At 42.4% G+C, this 18224-nt stretch overlaps 1 protein-coding gene across 9 annotated transcripts in view; it reads right to left on the bottom strand.

The window, feature by feature from the left end:
• ASAP1 (ArfGAP with SH3 domain, ankyrin repeat and PH domain 1) overlaps positions 1–18224 on the bottom strand; it is a 379170-nt gene that overhangs the window by 124098 nt on the left and 236848 nt on the right. The window lies entirely within an intron of this gene.

Below are 18224 nucleotides of genomic sequence, written 5' to 3' on the forward strand. Positions count from 1 at the left end.
CCACCTCTGCTCACTTCTCATTCCTGCCATGACAGAGAGGTCTCCAAGTTCTCTGAGCTAGCTTCTAGTGACAATACTCTTACATCTTAAGCTACTGAGATGCACTGCACACAGCAGGAAAAAGTCCAGACCAGACAGGTGACAACTACAGGGAGCTGCTTCAACTGCTACCAGTGCAGGGCAGTCCTAGTTCTCTGCCCAGCAAAGTAACCAACAGAAAACAGCCACCGAACAATTCCATAGTAAAGCAGGAGAGTCAAGAGGGCCAACTCACGAGACCCTTCAAAAATTTAAACTTTTTGGCATAGCCCATAATGCCCACTATAAAACTTTGGGTTCAATAATAAACACAACCTTTGGAAAAAGCCAGAAATCTCTCAAGAAAGTGAACTTCTAAATTTGACCAGAGCAAGGGACTAACAATGGTTGCCCCATTTCCTCACTGACTCTTCAATGACAGTGAAGAAGGGGAGACAGAAGATGGTAAGAAAGACCAGTAACTAAAGAATAATCACAGGATGGGTACAGATTTCAAAGGATGCTCTCAACTACTTCATTTCAGACACTGAGGAAAAAAAAAACCACAATGGAGACGATGGAAATGTTCAGAATAGAAAACTGAGTAGATTATGGTGCAAACATTAGGTAAGTTCCTACACAGTTGTACAAATGAAATTATGGGCAGTACCTCTGGCTTCTGCACATCCCTCTTTGGGCACCGCCTGTGCTACTGGGGGAGAGGCTCTGGCTCAACCAGGGCCGCTCTGCTTTAACAGGCTGTACATTTCCAATTGCACAAAGGCCTTAGGCTACGGTGTTTATGGAGCGGGAAAACATTCAGGAAACACATAAATAAGTACAAAATTAAAAGAGAACTGCAGCATGATGCCAACTAGAATGCTTAGTACAAATAGCAAAAAGGTTAGAAAATTTCGAAGTGCATGCATATGAAAGGGTTTTCAAAAATTCATCAAAAATAAGTATTTCCAAAAAAACTATGCAAAGATTTCACTTTTTTGTACCAATAGACTTATCTTTAATTCCATTTTCTATTAATTTTTAAAGTATATATATGTATGTGTGTATACAGGTACACATATGTAATTCTCAACAGTGAATTTTTGGCTGGCACTGTGGCTCAATAGGCTAATCCTCTGCCTGAGGCGCCGGCACACTGGGTTCTAGTCCTGATTGGGGCACCGGATTCTGTCCTGGTTGCTCCTCTTCCTGTCCAGCTCTCTGCAGTGGAGGATGGCCCAGGTCCTTGGGCCCTGCACCTGCATGGGAAACCAGGAGAAGTACCTGGTTCCTGGCTTCGGATCAGCACGGTGTCCTGGCCGCAGTGTGCCAGCAGCAGCGGCCATTGGAGTGCGAACCAATGGAAAAGGAAGACCTTTCTCTCTCTGTCTCTCTCTCTCACTGTCCATTCTGCTTGTCAATAAATAAATAAATAGTGAATTTTTAGGTTATTAGTGATTTTAATTCCCCCATCCCAGCCTCCTAAACTTTAAAGGTTTTCAACTACAAACGTATTTTTGTATTCAGGAAGCTGTTAAAAAGAAATATGACACAGAAACACAAGAGGGCGATATACTCAACCAGTAGCCAATTTCTCATTCAACTTGTTCTTGACTACTAACACAAGATATCATTCAGACGGCATGCAGAAAAGTGAAAAAATAATAAGAAGGGCATTTGGAGGACAAAGTTGCAGCTTCTGTATGACGCTAGAGAATGCTGGATCTTTGTCCAGAATGACAATTCCTTATAATTGTTCTCAAGGTGTGGCCCTGGGGCCAGCAGGGTTAGCTCCACCTGGAACTTGTCAGTAAGGGAATCTCAAACTTAATCAATCAGAAACTCTGAGGATGGGGCACAACAAACTAAGATTTCATAAAAGGTGAAAGGGATGCAAGGTCAAGTTTGAGAACCACTGCCGTAGACTGAGGGCTGTCCAAAGTAGAAGAAAACCCAAGTTCCTCTGGAGAGGGGAGGACCAGCGTCCAGAGTGCAAATCACTTGCTTAGAGTCTATAGCTATCATGAAGAAAGGGAAACCTGGGAAAGACCCAAGGTCAAGTGAGAACCAAATTGTACAACATGCTAAAGGCAGCAGGGACTCAGAAGATGCAACTTAAGTAGAAAGTGCAGTCTCGCAGAAGTGTCAGAGGAAAATGAGTGGGTGGAGGAGTATCAGGGAATATGAAAATTCCTTACAATAATGCAGTTGTGTCTTGTGTAACTCAATGTAAGCAAATGGCAGGTTAGGTTTAACATCTCCCACACTGAGTGAAAATGAAAGCAATTTTCCATGCATTATGTGTAGTATCAGATTTCACAGAAAGGGGGAGCAGCAAAGGTTTGCAAGACCAAGATAAATGAGAAAGCAATACAAGAAAAAAAAATACACATCCTTGGTTCAAATCTTGACCCTAAGGACTTTTTATTGTGCTTGCAATGACCAACTTTCAGACTTTTAACTTCATTTCCATGCATGTCACCTATAATTTGCTATGTTTAAATCAGAACAAACCCAGGGCTGGCGCTGCAGCATAGTGGATAAAGCTGCTGCCTGCAGTGCCAGTATCCCATATGGGCGCCAGTTTGTGTCCAGGCTGCTCCACTTCTGATCCAGCTCTCTGCTATGGCCTGGGAAAACAGCAGAAGATGGCACAAGTCCTTAGGCCCCTGCACCCAAATGGTAGACCTGGAAGAAGCTCCTGCCTCCTGGCTTCAGATTGGCACAGTTCTGGCCATTGCGGCCAATTGGGGAGTAAACCAATGGATGGAAGACCTCTCTCTCTGCTTCTTCTCTGTGTAACTCTGACTTTCAAATAAATAAATAAATCTTAAAAAAAAAAAAAAAAGAACAAACCCATTCTGTGAGTTGATAGCTAATGGCATTTTCCTTGCCTTCAATGAATGGCTCTATCAAAGTTATGAATTTTTACAATTGACTTTTAATCAGGTGGCAACCTAACACAATTTAAAAATCTTTTTTTTTTTAAAAGATTTATTTATTTATTTATTTATTTGAAAGTCAGAGTTACACAGAGAGACAGAGAGAGGTCTTCCATCCGATGGTTCACTCCCCAGTTGGCCGCAATGGCCGGAGCTGCGCTGATCTGAAGCCAGGAGCCAGGAGCTACTTCCAGGTCTCCTGTGCAGGTGCAGGGACCCAAGGACTTGGGCCATCTTCTACTGCTTTCCCAGGCCAAAGCAGAGAGCTAGATTGGAAGTGGAGCAGCCAGGTCTCGAACCGGCGCCCATATGGGATGCTGGCGCTTAACCCAGTGTGCCACAGCACCGGCCCCCCTAAAAATATTTAGTAAAATAAACATATATAAGCACACAGGGCTTACCACATGGAGTCCACAGTGTCACCTTGAGGAGGCAACACTGTCTTCATGTAACTGACAAGAAAACATTGCCATCTGCTGCCTCCTTCGCCTGCACAGTTCCGTCCCATTTGCTTAGTCTATAACTTCACATTTTGATACTCATTTTTCTCTTGATCCTCACTGATTTTTCAGAATTCAAAGAGTCCATCTAAATCAGGGATGGGGAACTTCTGGCCCACAGGCCACATAAGGCCCATGAAATCATCTGGTCTGTCCCTACCAAGGCAACTGCAGGCATGACTCGAAATTCAATAAATCTTTACGTTGCTAATTTTGCATGGTCCGTGTGATTTTATAAATATCCAAAAGGCTCTGTAGACAGAAACAAGATTCCCCACCCCTGATCTAGATGGTGACTATCATATTCACCATCAGGTAGTTAACATATTTCAAGGCTACTCTTGCAGAAAAGGAATATTCTTAGATATTATGCTTGTGATGCCAACCGCTGCCAGGAAGCCAAATGAAAGCTTTCTCGACTTGTTAGAATCCAAAAGCAAGAAGTTTTAATTCTCAGTAAAATTAAGTGGTGCTTTAGATAAAGTCAAGTAAATTATTAAACTATTCTGTACAAGCAATTCTCTTAAATAGGAAGTGACAGTCAATTTTAGCAAAGGACTTGACTTGGACCAAAGGGGTACACTTGGTTAATGCTGGCTCAGTTTAAGACACAGTTTATAAAGTATTTTCTTGTCTTAATACTGAAGTATGACTCTCCGTCAAGTGTGTCAACCACTGCCTTAGTGCTGTTTAATATTTCTATTTAAGGAAAATAGTCTCTGGTAGCCTGAGAGAATAGGTTCATAAACATCTACTACCTATTTATGGCTCAGTTCAAGGGTTCCTCTTCCTCAAAGCCTTCCTTGATATCCGCCTTCCCCCTTCCTGGGTGAATTACTGAGTGAATGAATGAATGAACCTGCCTCTGGTGACCTCACCTGGGAAGTGGTAGAGCAGAAGCTCGAACTCAGTTATATCTGACTTCAAAGTTGTGCTACTTCTGCTCATTCTCTTAACTTTCAATTTTTTTTTTTAATTGCTTCACATAGCTGGGGCAGTAACTCAGTAAAAAGCCCATTCAATGTTAATGGAAGATATAGTAAGACGTTAGTACACAAATGAATCGGTAGGCTATTTCATGTTTAAACTTAAGGGTATCAAAGGCACCAAAGGGGACAAAATAAAAAGGCAAGGTGTAAAAAAGGAGCCACCCTAAAAAGAATTAGAATTAAAGCCCTGGCCTGAGGCACTGGCATCCCATATGGGCTCCAGTTTGAGTCCCAGCCACTCACTCCATTTCCAACCCAGCTCTCTGCTATGGCCTGGGAAAGCAGCAGAGGATGGCCCAAGCGCTTGGGCTCCTGCACCTGCATGGGAGGCCTGGAAGAAGCTCCTGGCTCCTGGTTTTGGATCAGCATAGCTCCAGCCTTTGCAGCCATCTGGGGAGTGAACCAGCAGATGGAAGACCTCTGTGTGTGTGTGTGTGTGTGTGTGTGTGTGTCTATTTTGGTAACTATCTCTTTCAAATAAATAAAATACATCTTTGAAAAACATTAGAAATTATATATTGAAATATAGTTAGAAATAAATGCTAAAAGGGCAAAACTGAACTGCAATAAAGTTGAACAAAGAGACAGTAAATGAAATGGATCACTCAATCCAGCAAAACATCTAGATCACATTTCTCAAAGTGGTTTCACGGAAAGTTAATGTTTCTTATACAACAGGAAAGTCTGTGTTGAAATAAGTTAGAAAGCATTGAATTGGTCAGGCATCTTTATTACAGGATGTCTCCAATAATTTAACAGACCCATGTGTACTGTAAAACCCCCCGGGAAATATGCAGTGCTTCTCAACCCAAAACTCTTATCAAAGAGCAAGGCATGGGATTACAGTTTCAGTCTCACACTTCGATACCCTTGTTCCCAGGCAGGAAAGAACCAGACCCATAGGACATGACAACTGTTGCGCAGGGTGTTCACAGATGAAAGAACCGAAGTGGCTTGTACAATCTATGTTCCTGGCACTGGCTGACATCAGAGCAGAAGTAGGCGCCCCAGCTGGGCTGCAGGACTTCCCAACCGTCTGGGTCTGGAAGGGGTCACTTGAGGGCCCCAGCATGTGGAGGTGAGCAGAGACTCAGAGGCAACGTGATACTGAAGAATGTCAAAACGGTTCAAGACCTAATATTTTGTATGAAACAGCTAGGCAGAATGGGACAATCTGGATGAAAAATGGTAAATCAAAGACGAGTGGAAGGGGTCAAAGGAGTGGGGGAGGGTTTCCCAGATTCTCTGTGTCAAGGAAAGAGCCTGCAACTGCTTTTCACAACCACCTCCAGATCTGGGCCTAGGGTTCTGTAGGCTTCTGGGAGGAAGAGCACGTGGACAGAGGGCTGTGAATGATGATCTTACAACAGTGTTTGTCTTATGCCTGTATAACCTTTGTCATTGTTTTATTTGCTGCTCTTTTAATTTAAGCTAACTTAAAAGTAAATTCATAGTATGTCCATAGAAAAATGTCTCTATCACTCAGGAGGCTTATGTGTTGGTTCTGGTAGCTACTTAACGCTCTGTGATCTAGTTCCCTCAGCTGTTAACTAAGGACATGATGTTACTACCCAGTAGGACTGATGTGAGAAGTAAAGGAGGCCATATATGGATGAGGGAGGAACAGTAATTCTCCCCAAACACTACAATTCCTCTCATAGGTGGAGCCACAACACAGTTCAAACCAATGAACTAAAACCTCTGGGGAAGCTGTGAGAAGTCTTCATGTGACTGTCTGGTCTCTCTCTTGCCCTGCTATGGAAAACCCCACTGAGAAGGAGAAGCCTCCATCTGCTCTGCTTAAGTGTCTGAGCCACTGTTAACAGAAAGAGATGAGGAAGTGAGGAGTTACATGGGCTAACGGGCAGTTAGGTTAGTTAACGGCACTTAGCGTTACCAACGCTAGACAGGATTGTAATCCCCACCTTCTGATTAGCTGTTGTTCTGCTCCTCTCCTGATTGGTTAAATATAGGTTTGGTTTTCAGAAAGGGGCCAATCAGACAGATATTTCATGTTTACAAAGTGCAGACACTGGCAAGCTGCTTTGGCAACTCCTCCCTTGGAGCTCCTCTCCTGACTGCTGCTGCAGGAGGTTCCTCACTTTCAATAAATCTTGCCTTGCTCACCATCCCCGTCTGTGTGGAAATTCTTCTTCTAGGTGAGACAAGAACTGAGGTTGCTGTCATTACTATGTGGAACAGATCTTCTCCCTAATACAAAGAGGAAATAAACCTCGACCATGTAAAGCCACAGAGATTTGAGCATTAATATTTTACTGAAACACATTCTTGTCTATCCTAACCAGCACAGCATGGAGGTGCCTAAGACAGTGTCTTGAATATATTTAGCACAATATAAACGTAAGCTATTGGGGCTGGCATCGTGGTATAGTAAAGCTGCTGCCTGTGACACTGGCATCCCATATGAGTGCTAGTTCATGTCCTGGCTGCTCCACTTCTGATCCAGCTTCCTGCCTGGGAAGGCAGCAGAAGACAGCCCAAGTGCCTTGGGCCCTTGCTATCCACATGTGAGACCTGGAAGAAGCTCCTGGCTCCTGGTTTCAGCCTGGCCTAGTGCTGGCTGTTGCAGCAACCCAGGGAATGAACCAGGTGGAAGATCTCTGTCTCTTGCCTCTTTCTGTAAATCTTGATTTTCAAATAAATAAATATTTTTTAAAATGCAAACTATTATTACACATATAAGCAATAGTAACCATAAGAATAAAAATAATGGGGTAAGCATTTGGTCTACCCATTAAGAGGCTGGTTAAGATGCCTGTGTAGCATATCAAGAGTGTCTGGGTTTCAGTTCTGAACTCTAGCTCCTGAGTCCAACCTCTTGCTGGAGCAGACCCTCTAGGCAGCAGTGATGGCTCCAATAATTGGACTCTGCCATTAAGAGCTACCTGGATTGAGTTTCCAGGTCCCAGCTTCAGGCTGGATTAGCCCCGGCTGTTGGCAGACATTTGGGGAGCAGGCCAGTGGATGGGAGCACTCTTGTCTCTCCCTCTCATATAAAAAACATTTTAAAAATAAAATAATGAACTTTACCTTCCTGAAAGCTCTATGAGCAAGACCAGCTGTTCTTTTTTTTGCAGAAGAGGTATGGATAAACATATGTCAAGAATGCCATAAAGTATTCCAGTGCCAACCACTCTCGTTGATAGTCAGTTTCCTTTCATGGTTAATGAAACTGCATCCCCCCCAAAAAATGGTTTCTCTCTTTCTCTTCCCACCACCCCCAAAGTTTTTAAGTTTTAAAAAATTATTTCTGTCTATTTGGAAGGCAGAGGGAGGGAGAGAGAGAGAGAGAGAGAGAGACAGATATTTGCTGTTATTCTTTCCAAATGCCTGCAATAGCTAGGGCTGGGACTGGGACAGGCCAAAGCCAGGAGTCCCAGACTTGATCTGGGTTGCCCACATGGGTGGCAGGAACTCAATTCCTTGAGCCATTCCTGCTTTACCCCCCAGGGTTTCCATTAACAGGAAGTGGGAACTGGAAGCAGAGTCTGGACTCAAACCTAGGTACTCAGACATGAGACGTAAGCTTCCTGTGAACATGTACCCTAGGAGGCAGCGCATAATGGCTCAGGTAACTGGGTGCCTGTCACCCACATGGGAGACTCAGACTGTGATCCAAGCACTCTGGCTTCAGCCTGGCCCAGTCCTAGATGTTGTAGACATCTGGGAAGTGAACCACTGGATGGAAGATCTCTTTGTATGTCTGTTTCTATCTCTCTGCTTCTTGAATAAAAAATGAGAAAAAAAAAGCCTGCTAAAATATATGTATAATACAATCTACATAATAAATATACATGTTAGTCATCACTATTTGTATATAAACCTATTAAATTATATCCAACAATATACTCTTAACAGAAGTTAGGATATTAATAGAAGTTAAGATTATATAATGATCTTTGTTTTCTTCTTTAAATTCTCCATATTTCTGAAATCTTTCTAGTAAACATATATGACTTTCATAACAGAAGGAAAAAGAAACACTTCTTCTCTTACTCCCTCACCCACATGAACAGACTTCACGTCACAAAATGTCCCATAACATTAATTTGTAATGGAGTCTAGCAGGACACGAAGGGACATCTGGTAGACCAAGCGCTAAAGCTGTCTAATTATGGATTATCATTTTGTGAAATGAGGTCTTCAAAAATGCATTATCCAGTTCAGGGCATCTAGGAGCTATCAATTTACCACTGAGCATGTCCATGCTCTCTGCACTTTTCAATTATTTCAAAGAAAAACTTGGGAAAGAATCTAATACAAATTTAGGTTCAACTTGTACATTTCTAGCTATTCTCATCTGAGAGAGAAGAAAAGAAAAAATGTAACAAGAAAGCATTCTTAACTCAAACCACAATCCCTGCAGTCGGAGATTGCAAACAGGAAATGCTATGCAGCTGGAGAAAGCTTTGCTTTGCTTCAGCAGCTCTGAAGCAATAACTGCCCTCCAACTGTTAAATGACACACAAGCTCTCATGCGCACTCAGAACTGTCCAAACGCTGAGCAAAGGGAAAGATCCAGATGCAGGCAAAGTCTGGGCTCAACTAGAATCCAGGCACCTCTCTCTATTTTTAAAGGGGTTTTACATATATTTTCACAAACTGTTGCTACATTGGGACTCTTAGAGGGTATGGCATTTAAGTGGTTTTCCTCTGCCTGGTGAGGATCTCTTTCAATCCACCAGTTCTTTTCCTTTCCCATTTTGTGGTTTGGGAATTAAATGGATGCAACTCTGTTGACTCTTAACTCCTTCATCAGGATCACAGGCATGATGGCCTGACACTGGCAGTAGAGCAGACCCAGCCAAGCACTGTTCAAGCAAACAATGCTTTTATTGCTTTCAAGAGTAACAAAAGAAAAAGACAATATAATTTTAGCACTACATATTCAATCAAATGAACAATAAAAGCAATTAGAAATCGTTAGCGTAGGTGAGCATTCTGCTTTGGTTGGTTTCTTTTTACAAGGAAGCTGTCTTGTAAATGAAAGGATTTATTGATACAAGAACTGTTAAGGGGGCAATCAGAGAACGAATGGAACATGTACAGGCATGGAAGCATGAAACATGGTAAGTTCCAAGGGTGACAGCTGCTATGTCTCGAGCTAGCTTTGATTAGGAAGGCATATTTAGCCAGAGGAAGGATGAGTCTAGAAAGACTGGAAAGTCATCCAAGAAGCATTTCTAATAATTTTTAAAATTAATATCCAATAAGCATTTACTATGAACCAAACACTAAGACCCGTACTTCATGCAAATAGTTTTTTTTTTTTTGACAGGCAGAGTTAGACACACACACACACACACACACACACACAGAGAGAGAGAGAGTGAGAGAGAGAGAGAAAGGTCTTCCTTTTCCGTTGGTTCACTCCCCAAATGGCCGCCATGGCAGGTGCGCTGCGCTGATCCGAAGCCAGGAGCCAGGTGCTTCCTCCTGGTCTCCCATGTGGGTGCAGGGCCCAAGCACTTGGGCCATCCTCCACTGCACTCCAGGGCTACAGCAGAGAGCTGGACTGGAAGAGGAGCAACCGGGACAGAACTGGCACCCCGACTGGGACTAGAACCTGGGGTGCCAGCCTGCAAATCATTTCTAAAAATGCTACTACAACACAAGCTCCAAGAGGCCAAGGCCCTTGTGTGTGTTCGCATTGCTGTCTCCCTCCTGCCTAGCCACAGTGCTTGTGGCAGGACCTCGGTAATGAATCATGAACGGGCACCGTGAGGAGCTATCATTAATATCATTTCACAGAACTGAAGGATCCAAGACTGGGAGGACTCAGTAAGCTGCCAAAGCCACACAAGAAAGAAGTTGCTGAGCTGTGATTTTTACCCAGGTCTTCTTAAAATTCAAAGCCCACGCCACCAACATATTGAAATAATAAAATAGATCTCCCCACATTTTTCTGGTTTCTCACCACTAAGAGGCAGCATTCTCTAGACATAATAAGACCAGATGGCTAGATTCATTTCCAGGATTAAACAGATAAATCACTCAATGTTTTGGTACAGTAACCACATAGAGGACTTTAATTAGAGAAAGAAATTCACCTGAAAGACTGGTTTAGAAAACCTGTAGAAGTGCAAAAACACACCAATTGTCTAAAGGACTATCAGAAAAGAGAGTTCAAGTATTGCTCTGGACACTTGTTTCACAATATGTTTATGGATATATGTATTATTAAATGACCAGAATTGGACGGCTTATATTTTAGACTCATACAAAGTTGCAAAATAAGTATAGAGAGGTGCCTTATAGCCACTGGCCAACTCCCCCCAAGAAAAGCAGCTTACCTTAGCATGATCAAAACCAAGAAAACTAACACAAGTAGCTAAACAACAGACCTCAGGTTTTGCATGTGCTTTTTTATAAGCCTTCATATACACAGTTCTATGACCTTTAATCACACATATAGATCAGTACTGCCATCACCATAATCAAGATAGAAAAGTGTTTCATCAGCACAGAGGAACTCCTCTGGGTCATCCCTCTATAGTCAAATGCTGGACCCTTAGCACTGATCCGCTCTCCAACTCTGCCACTTTGGATGGCTTTGACTTTAATAAAAAAACCAAACACACAAATGGCAAGGTTATCTTATTAAGAAGTCACTCTATTATGAAATTTCCTTTCACTTTAAGGCAGAGAAAGCCAATAGGGGATATAAAAAACATGAGAGTAGGAGACAAAAAAACTTTCTTATATGTATTTGCCATTCCTACTCCTGTCCCAGTAACTGAATTTCCATTAAGCACCTGTCTGCACTGGCTCTCACAACAAACAGGACAAGGCTGCAAGGTAGATGAAGCCTGAATTGTCAAGGATGAGAAATCTGACTGGCACCGCGGCTCACTAGGCTAATCCTCCGCCTGCAGCGCCAGCACCCAGGGTTCTAGTCCCAGTTGGGGTGCTGGATTCTGTCCTGGTTGCTCCTCTTCCAGTCCAGCTCTCTGCTGTGGCCCGAGAAGGCAGTGGAGGGAGGATGGCCCAAGTGCTTGGGCCCCCGCACCCACATGGGAGACAGACCAGGAGGAAGCACCTGGCTCCTGGCTTCAAATCAGCGCAGCGTACCGGCCATGGCAGCCATTTGGGGGGTGACCCAACAGAAGGAAGACCTTTCTCTTTTTCTCTCTCACTGTCTAACTCTGCCTGTCAAAAAAAAAAAAAAAAAAAAAAAAAAAGGATGAGGAATCTATCACAGAGGACTCCTGGGAGAGTCACGCTATCTTGAGTTGCTGCCGCTGCCTTTTTTTTTTTTTTTTAAGTTATTTGAAAGGCAGAGTTACAGAGACAGAGACAAAGGGTAAGACAGAAAGAGAGTCCTTCGAACCACTGGTTCCCTCCCCAAGGAGGGAACCAAGTTCCCTCGGCCAAGGCTGGGCCTGGTTAAAGTCAGGAGTTTCATCCAGGCCTTGGGCTATCCTCCACTGCTTTCTCAGGCACATTAGCAGGGAGCTGGATCAGAAGTGGAGCAGCTAGGACTCAAACTGGCACCCTTATGGAATGGTAGCCTCGCAGGTAGTAGCTTAACTCATTATGCTACAATACCAGCCCCTATCTTGAGGTGCTAAATGTGTTGCCTGTCCCAACTTGGGTAAGTGTATATACGCTGGTGCCAATATCATGTGAAATCTAGCAATACAAAGGTGCTCAGGACAGATGGTTTCCTCTATTTGTGAATAAATGGCACAAAGAAGATGACCCTGGGGTCAGCACTGTGGAGCAGTGGGTAAAGATGCTGCCTGCGGCATACACACAGACAGACATATATATATATATATATATACACACACATATACATATATATATATATTAAAATAAACCCCAAGGTCAATGATGACATCTCTGGTTGGGGGAATATAAAGAATATACAATTTTCTCTCTGTATTTCATGTGTTCTTTTGTAATAAGAAAAATATACAAAGTCCCCCATAGTGGTTACTAATATCAGAGTAGTATTAATATTGCCAATTAATACTATAACAGCTATGTGGATCAAGGACTTTACAGGTCACAAAGTTTTTCACATGAGCAGAATGAATTGATCCTCATGTAACCAGCTGGGCAGGTAGTGGGGAACTTTCCTCTACCTGGACAGAGGAAATTTAAGTTGGGCAACATTAACCCACTCAGTGGCAGGGTTGGAATTACAACAAAATTTTTTGATTTCTGACACTTATGGTTCTCAAAGCATGGTTCATAAGTCCCTAGAGGTCAAAAAGGTCAAAAACATTTTCATAATCATGCTGAGAAGTTTTGCAACTTTGTCATTATGTTGACATTACACTGACAGTGCAAAAGTAACAGGTAAACTGTGTTTGCCTCATGCTGGAATCAAAGCACTATCACAAACTGTAGTCACTGTATCCTCTATGGTCATGCTTGTCACAATAAATAAATAAATAAACACCTATTTTCATTCAAGAATGCCCAACATGACACAAATTTTTTTATCATACTTCAAAAAACCCTTGAATATACTTTTTAATATTCCATTTAATGAAATAGGAAGCATACATAAATTATTTTTAATGCATACTAAAATGGTTATCTTGAGAAAAAGTACTAACGAATTTTTGAGTTGTGAGCTGAATTAACTGGTTTTGTTTGCTTTTAAAAGTGCAATATTATTATTTTTATTGAAAGAAATGACTGGCAAACTGTGGTTATTCAGACTTTGGGTTAAGTGTGCCAAACACTGCTCCAAAGGGAATGAGGTAAGCTTGTCACTTCACAGTGAACTGGCAATGTCTGTTGATAATGATACAGCAGAGACATCAGAGAAAGTCAAAATTTTGGAAAACTTGTATTTGTTACCATGGGCTCAAAGTTTCCAAATTAGCTAATTTATATGGTTTCAGACTGACATGGTGTTCAGGAAACTACCACTTGTCAAGTTTTGATGTATTATCAAAGAAAAATGTCCATAATGATCTGAAATGATTTAAAATACTTCTCCCAACATAGACCTGTGTAGGGCTCTATTTTTCATCTACCATAACCAAACTAGCACATGCAACAAAATGAATATAGAAGCAGATATGAGAATCCAGTACTTCCTATAAACCAGCTTAAAAGGGATTTTCAAAAAACATAAAACGATGGCATCTCTTCTTTATTTCTGTGGGGAGTGGACTCAGAAGAATAATTATTTTTTCATTAGAAACAGGTTATTTAGGGCACTATGAAAATGAGTTTATTTTAAAATAAATGTTTTAAAAATTTCTTGCTTTCTATTCTAGGACAGTAAATACAGACAGAAATAGTTCACATAAATGGAAAATCCTTCAAGTGTCCTCAATCACTTTTAAGACTATGGTGGTTAAGACCTGAAGTTTCAGAACTACCACCTAATGTTTTTTCTCATTCTTGCCAACATGCTAGAACTCATTTATGAAAGAAATCAAAAGACAAAAACAGACTAAAAACATAAAAAATACTGTGCAAGGTAAACACACAGTAGCACGATGAGCTGACAGCATACTACTGCTAATGTGCAGCCCTCAACCATGATGGCAGTAGGCTTTTACCCCATAGTCCATCAAAGCAACGTCGCTGCTTTGTGATTTGTGGGGCAGCACTGCCGAGACTCTGTGTGATGTGCAGCAAGAGAACCTTAAGCTCAACCTCTCTAACTCTACTGCTTCAGAGACACACTGTATTTCAGAAATGTGGTGACCTTAATTGTAAATGGGATGGCTACTGGTGTTTGTCTTTACACTGGCACTGACCATAAAGATCAAATGAGAAGATGTGAATAATAAAGAAAATTTGTATTTGTTACACAAAGTCCATGGGTCAGCTTAGTGACTTTTCTGATCTTAATGAGGCACCTGAGAGTCTTCACATAACATCTCATTTTGCTACCAAACCTTTGACCAATCACTCAAAGTCCAGAAAATCACCCAAACATCTAAATAGTGGCTAAGAAAGTAACTTAACGTGCTGGTGTTTTTAAGAACCACCCTTTCAGAAGCTCTTAAATACAATATGCCTGTGATACCAATTACTTAGAACTAATGCAAATGGTAACTTTTTCCCCATCTAGGGTCACAGTCAAAGCAGAAAGCTAGCATGACACCTGGCACCCAACTCTAACATTAGCTTTTCCTCCACAGAATAAGTAATGTTTTAATACAAACTAGTAATAGATCCTTTATAAGCAGAATCTTAATTAGAAAATAACATTTTTTCAGTACTTAGCAGAGACCTCAGAAAGTAACAGACTTAGGGTACAGCTGAAATAATACAATTTAGAAAGTCTAAGAAGCACCCAAGTACATTTTTTCCCCTTACTCTACATTTTGACTGTTAGCAATTATTGCTTAATGTTTCTAGCATTCCCCAGTTTAAAATCATAAGGTATTTGGGAATCTTCTGAGAAACACTGGTTCCCATGGAGGTGTTCCAGAGCTCCAGCTGAGTGGTTGCTGCTTCCCCAGGCTTCTCAGCTAGGAACTGCAGGTGCTGCCAGCAGAGCCAGAAACCACTCTCTCCCTAGGGCACTTGGACTGCTCCCAAGCCCTGGGCTCAAGGTGTGGCCCCGTCAATCTGCCTCCTTCCTTGGTAAAACATAAAAAGGGAAACAGCAAAGTGTCAGCTGTCATCAGGCTGTATAAACTCCTGGGGCTGGCTTTCCATTCTATCAGATTACATCCCCTTAGTTAGCAAATCAGAATACAAACTGCTTCTTTGACTGGCTTCCTCATCAGGAACTCCACTGACACCTTGAAAGGGAAGACGTTTTTACTTTATTTGCAAAATGAATTAATCTTCCAGCAATTTCTTTTATTTTTCTTGGGATTACACTCCTTGGTAAGAGGCCTGTAGCTTGGGGTAGGTATGGTGAACTACCTACATCAGCACTTGTTCTGGGCCAGAAAGCAGGACAAGGAGCATATGATGACACAGGCCATATACAGTAGAGCAATAGGGTGAATGGCCCTGGAGACAGAACGAGTGGGGTCAAGCCTACTTACTAACAGTGTGAATGAACATGTTATATAATCTCAGGTAGAATAACCAGAGAGGGTTGCTGTAACATGTTCAATGAGCTAATCAGTATAAAGCACTGACCACACTACCAGATTCATCAGAGATATTCAATAAATATAACTTGTTTTTTGTTTGGAGAAGAGCAAACAGACGTGGAATGTTTGTTTGCCACTGACTTGTGTGCACTGCACATATACACAGTCGAGCAGTGTACCAAAGTGTAGAATGGATTAGTCTAGAAACTTTGGAGGTGTTCAATCTTGAATTAAACAACGTAAATTTGGTCTCCCGGAAACTGAAGGAGCAAGATATCCATATGAAAATGCCTGTCTCAGGGGAAACAGAACTTCCTCCCTGAGCAGGTCTTGTAGCAGTTATTACTAAAGTCTTATCTCACTTCCCATCTTCCCACCACTCCACCCTTTGGGCAACTCATCATCAAAAGGGTAGGTAACACCCAGAGGAAGCGGAAACAAGAGTCATCATTTGAATAAAGGATACTTAAGTAATCCAAGATTTACAGAAATAACATGGATTTCTTCAATCCAAAAGTGTAGGAACATTATTATGTTCAAAATCATCCTTTTACAATATTTTGAAAACCAGAAGTATCTCCATATTCCACATTTTTTTGTAGACCATATTTCCTGAGTAGGAATATTCAATGTCATAAATCACCAACTATAATTAAGTTGTTGGGTAGATACACACATAAACACAGACACAATATCTAGTGTGATAAAATGAAAGAATATTTGGGGGGCCAGCACTGTGGCACAGTGGGTTAAAGTCCTTGGCCTGCCCAAGCGCCGGCATCCCATATGGGTGCCAGTTCTAGTCCCAGCTGCTCCTCTTCCAATCCAGCTCTCTGCTATCGCCTGGGAAAGCAGTAGAAAATGGCCCAAGTCCTTGGCCCCTGCACCCACATGGGAAACCCAGAAGAAGCTCCTGGCTTCAGATCAGCTCAGCTCTGGCCATCGCAGCCATCTGGGGAGTGAACCAGCAGATGGAAGACCTCTCTCTTTGTCTCTACCTCTCTCTGTAACTAATTCAACCAAATAAAATCTTAAAAAAAAAAAAAAAAAGAATATTTGAACTATCAAATATTCAGATTAACAGGGTGTAGAAATTTTTCAAATAGTCATTTTTCAAATAGGTTGTCTTTAACTGAAAGCTAAGTGGTTATCAAATGGAATTTTTAAAAGTTATTGCTTAAGGAATGCATTTAATACATTAGATTCTCAGAGTCACAGCAAATTCATGATAATTACTGCAGCACAATTCTCATGTTATGTGATATTAATACAAGGAGAACAGATTCAATATAGTGAACAGATACAATTCTAATACAATGTGTATCAAATGGATTGTGACAAGACTTGCCAAGACCTCGGAAAGCTTTTTTTTTTTTAATTCTTGACAGGCAGAGTGGACAGTGAGAGAGAGAGGCAGAGAGAAAGGTCTTCCTTTGCCGTTGGTTCACCCTCCAATGGCCACCGCAGCCGGCGTGCTGCGGCCGGCGCACCTCACTGATCTGATGGCAAGAGCCAGGTACTTATCCTGGTCTCCCATGGGGTGCAGGGCCCCAGGACTTGGGCCATCCTCCACTGCACTCCCTGGCCACAGCACAGAGCTGACCTGGAAGAGGGGCAACCGGGACAGAATCCGGCGCCCCGACCAGGACTAGAACCCGGTGTGCCGGTGCTGCAAGGCGGAGGATTAGCCTATTGAGTTGCGGCGCCAGCCTAAAATGTTTCTTCATAAGATTGCCGTGCTCCAACTTGTGTGGAAATAGTTTCCTAATTTAGAAATGGGTGATTTGAACCCAAAGAAAGAACTGAATGGGTGAGTGAATGATGAACCGAATCTTCCTAAGCATGAGTGCCGTGAGGGAATGGGAGGGTGCTTCAACACAATAAAGTAAGGCCCAGACACCTCTGCCTGGCCGAGAACTCCCACCTCCACTCTCTGTGTCTGCCTCTGTGGGACAGTACCTCCATGCCCTTGAATTGTAGGGATTCTTCCTGTCATCTACTTCTAAAATCAAAGGTTCTCCAAATCTCAAAACCTTCTTCTCGCTGGGGGTTAAAAAGATGTGGGGAGTTGAGGGAGGTACATGATTTGTAAATCAAGAATCTGTATGCATGACCATCATCATCCAAGTGAGACACAGTATTTGAAATACCAATTTTAATATCTGTTTGACACAGAAGCCATTAACACTCCTTAAACCAATCAAAAAAACAACAGTTGCTAAAGGTTATCTTTAAAAAAAAAAAATCAGGGGCCGGTACTGTGGCATAGTGGGTTAAGCCTCTGCCTGCGGTGCCAGCATATCATATGGGTGCCAGTTTGTATCTTGGCTGCTCCTCTTCCCAATCCAGCTCTCTGCTATGGCCTGGGAAATCAGTACAAGATGGCCCAAGTGCCTGGGTCCCTGACCCACATGGGAGACTTGGAAGAAGCTCCTGGCTCCTGGCTTTGGATCGGCTCAGTTCTGGCAGTTGCGGCCATTTGGGCCATTAAACCTTTCTGTCTCTCCCTCTCTCTCTCTGTAACTTTACCTCTCAAAAAAAAAAAAAAAAAAAAACAGTAGGGGAATGTAGAAGAAAGTTCAGGCTGGTGTCGTGGCTCAATAGGCTAATCCTCCGCCTATGGCGCCGGCACACCGGGTTCTAGTCCCGGTTGCCCCTCTTCCAGGCCAGCTCTGTGCTGTGGCCCCAGAGTGCAGTGGAGGATGGCCCAAGTCCTTGGGCCCT

Source organism: Oryctolagus cuniculus, chromosome 6, assembly GCF_051225735.1.
Source record: "Oryctolagus cuniculus isolate XC-2025 breed Fujian yellow rabbit chromosome 6, ASM5122573v1, whole genome shotgun sequence".
In the NCBI taxonomy this organism is placed as follows: Eukaryota; Metazoa; Chordata; class Mammalia; order Lagomorpha; family Leporidae; genus Oryctolagus; species Oryctolagus cuniculus.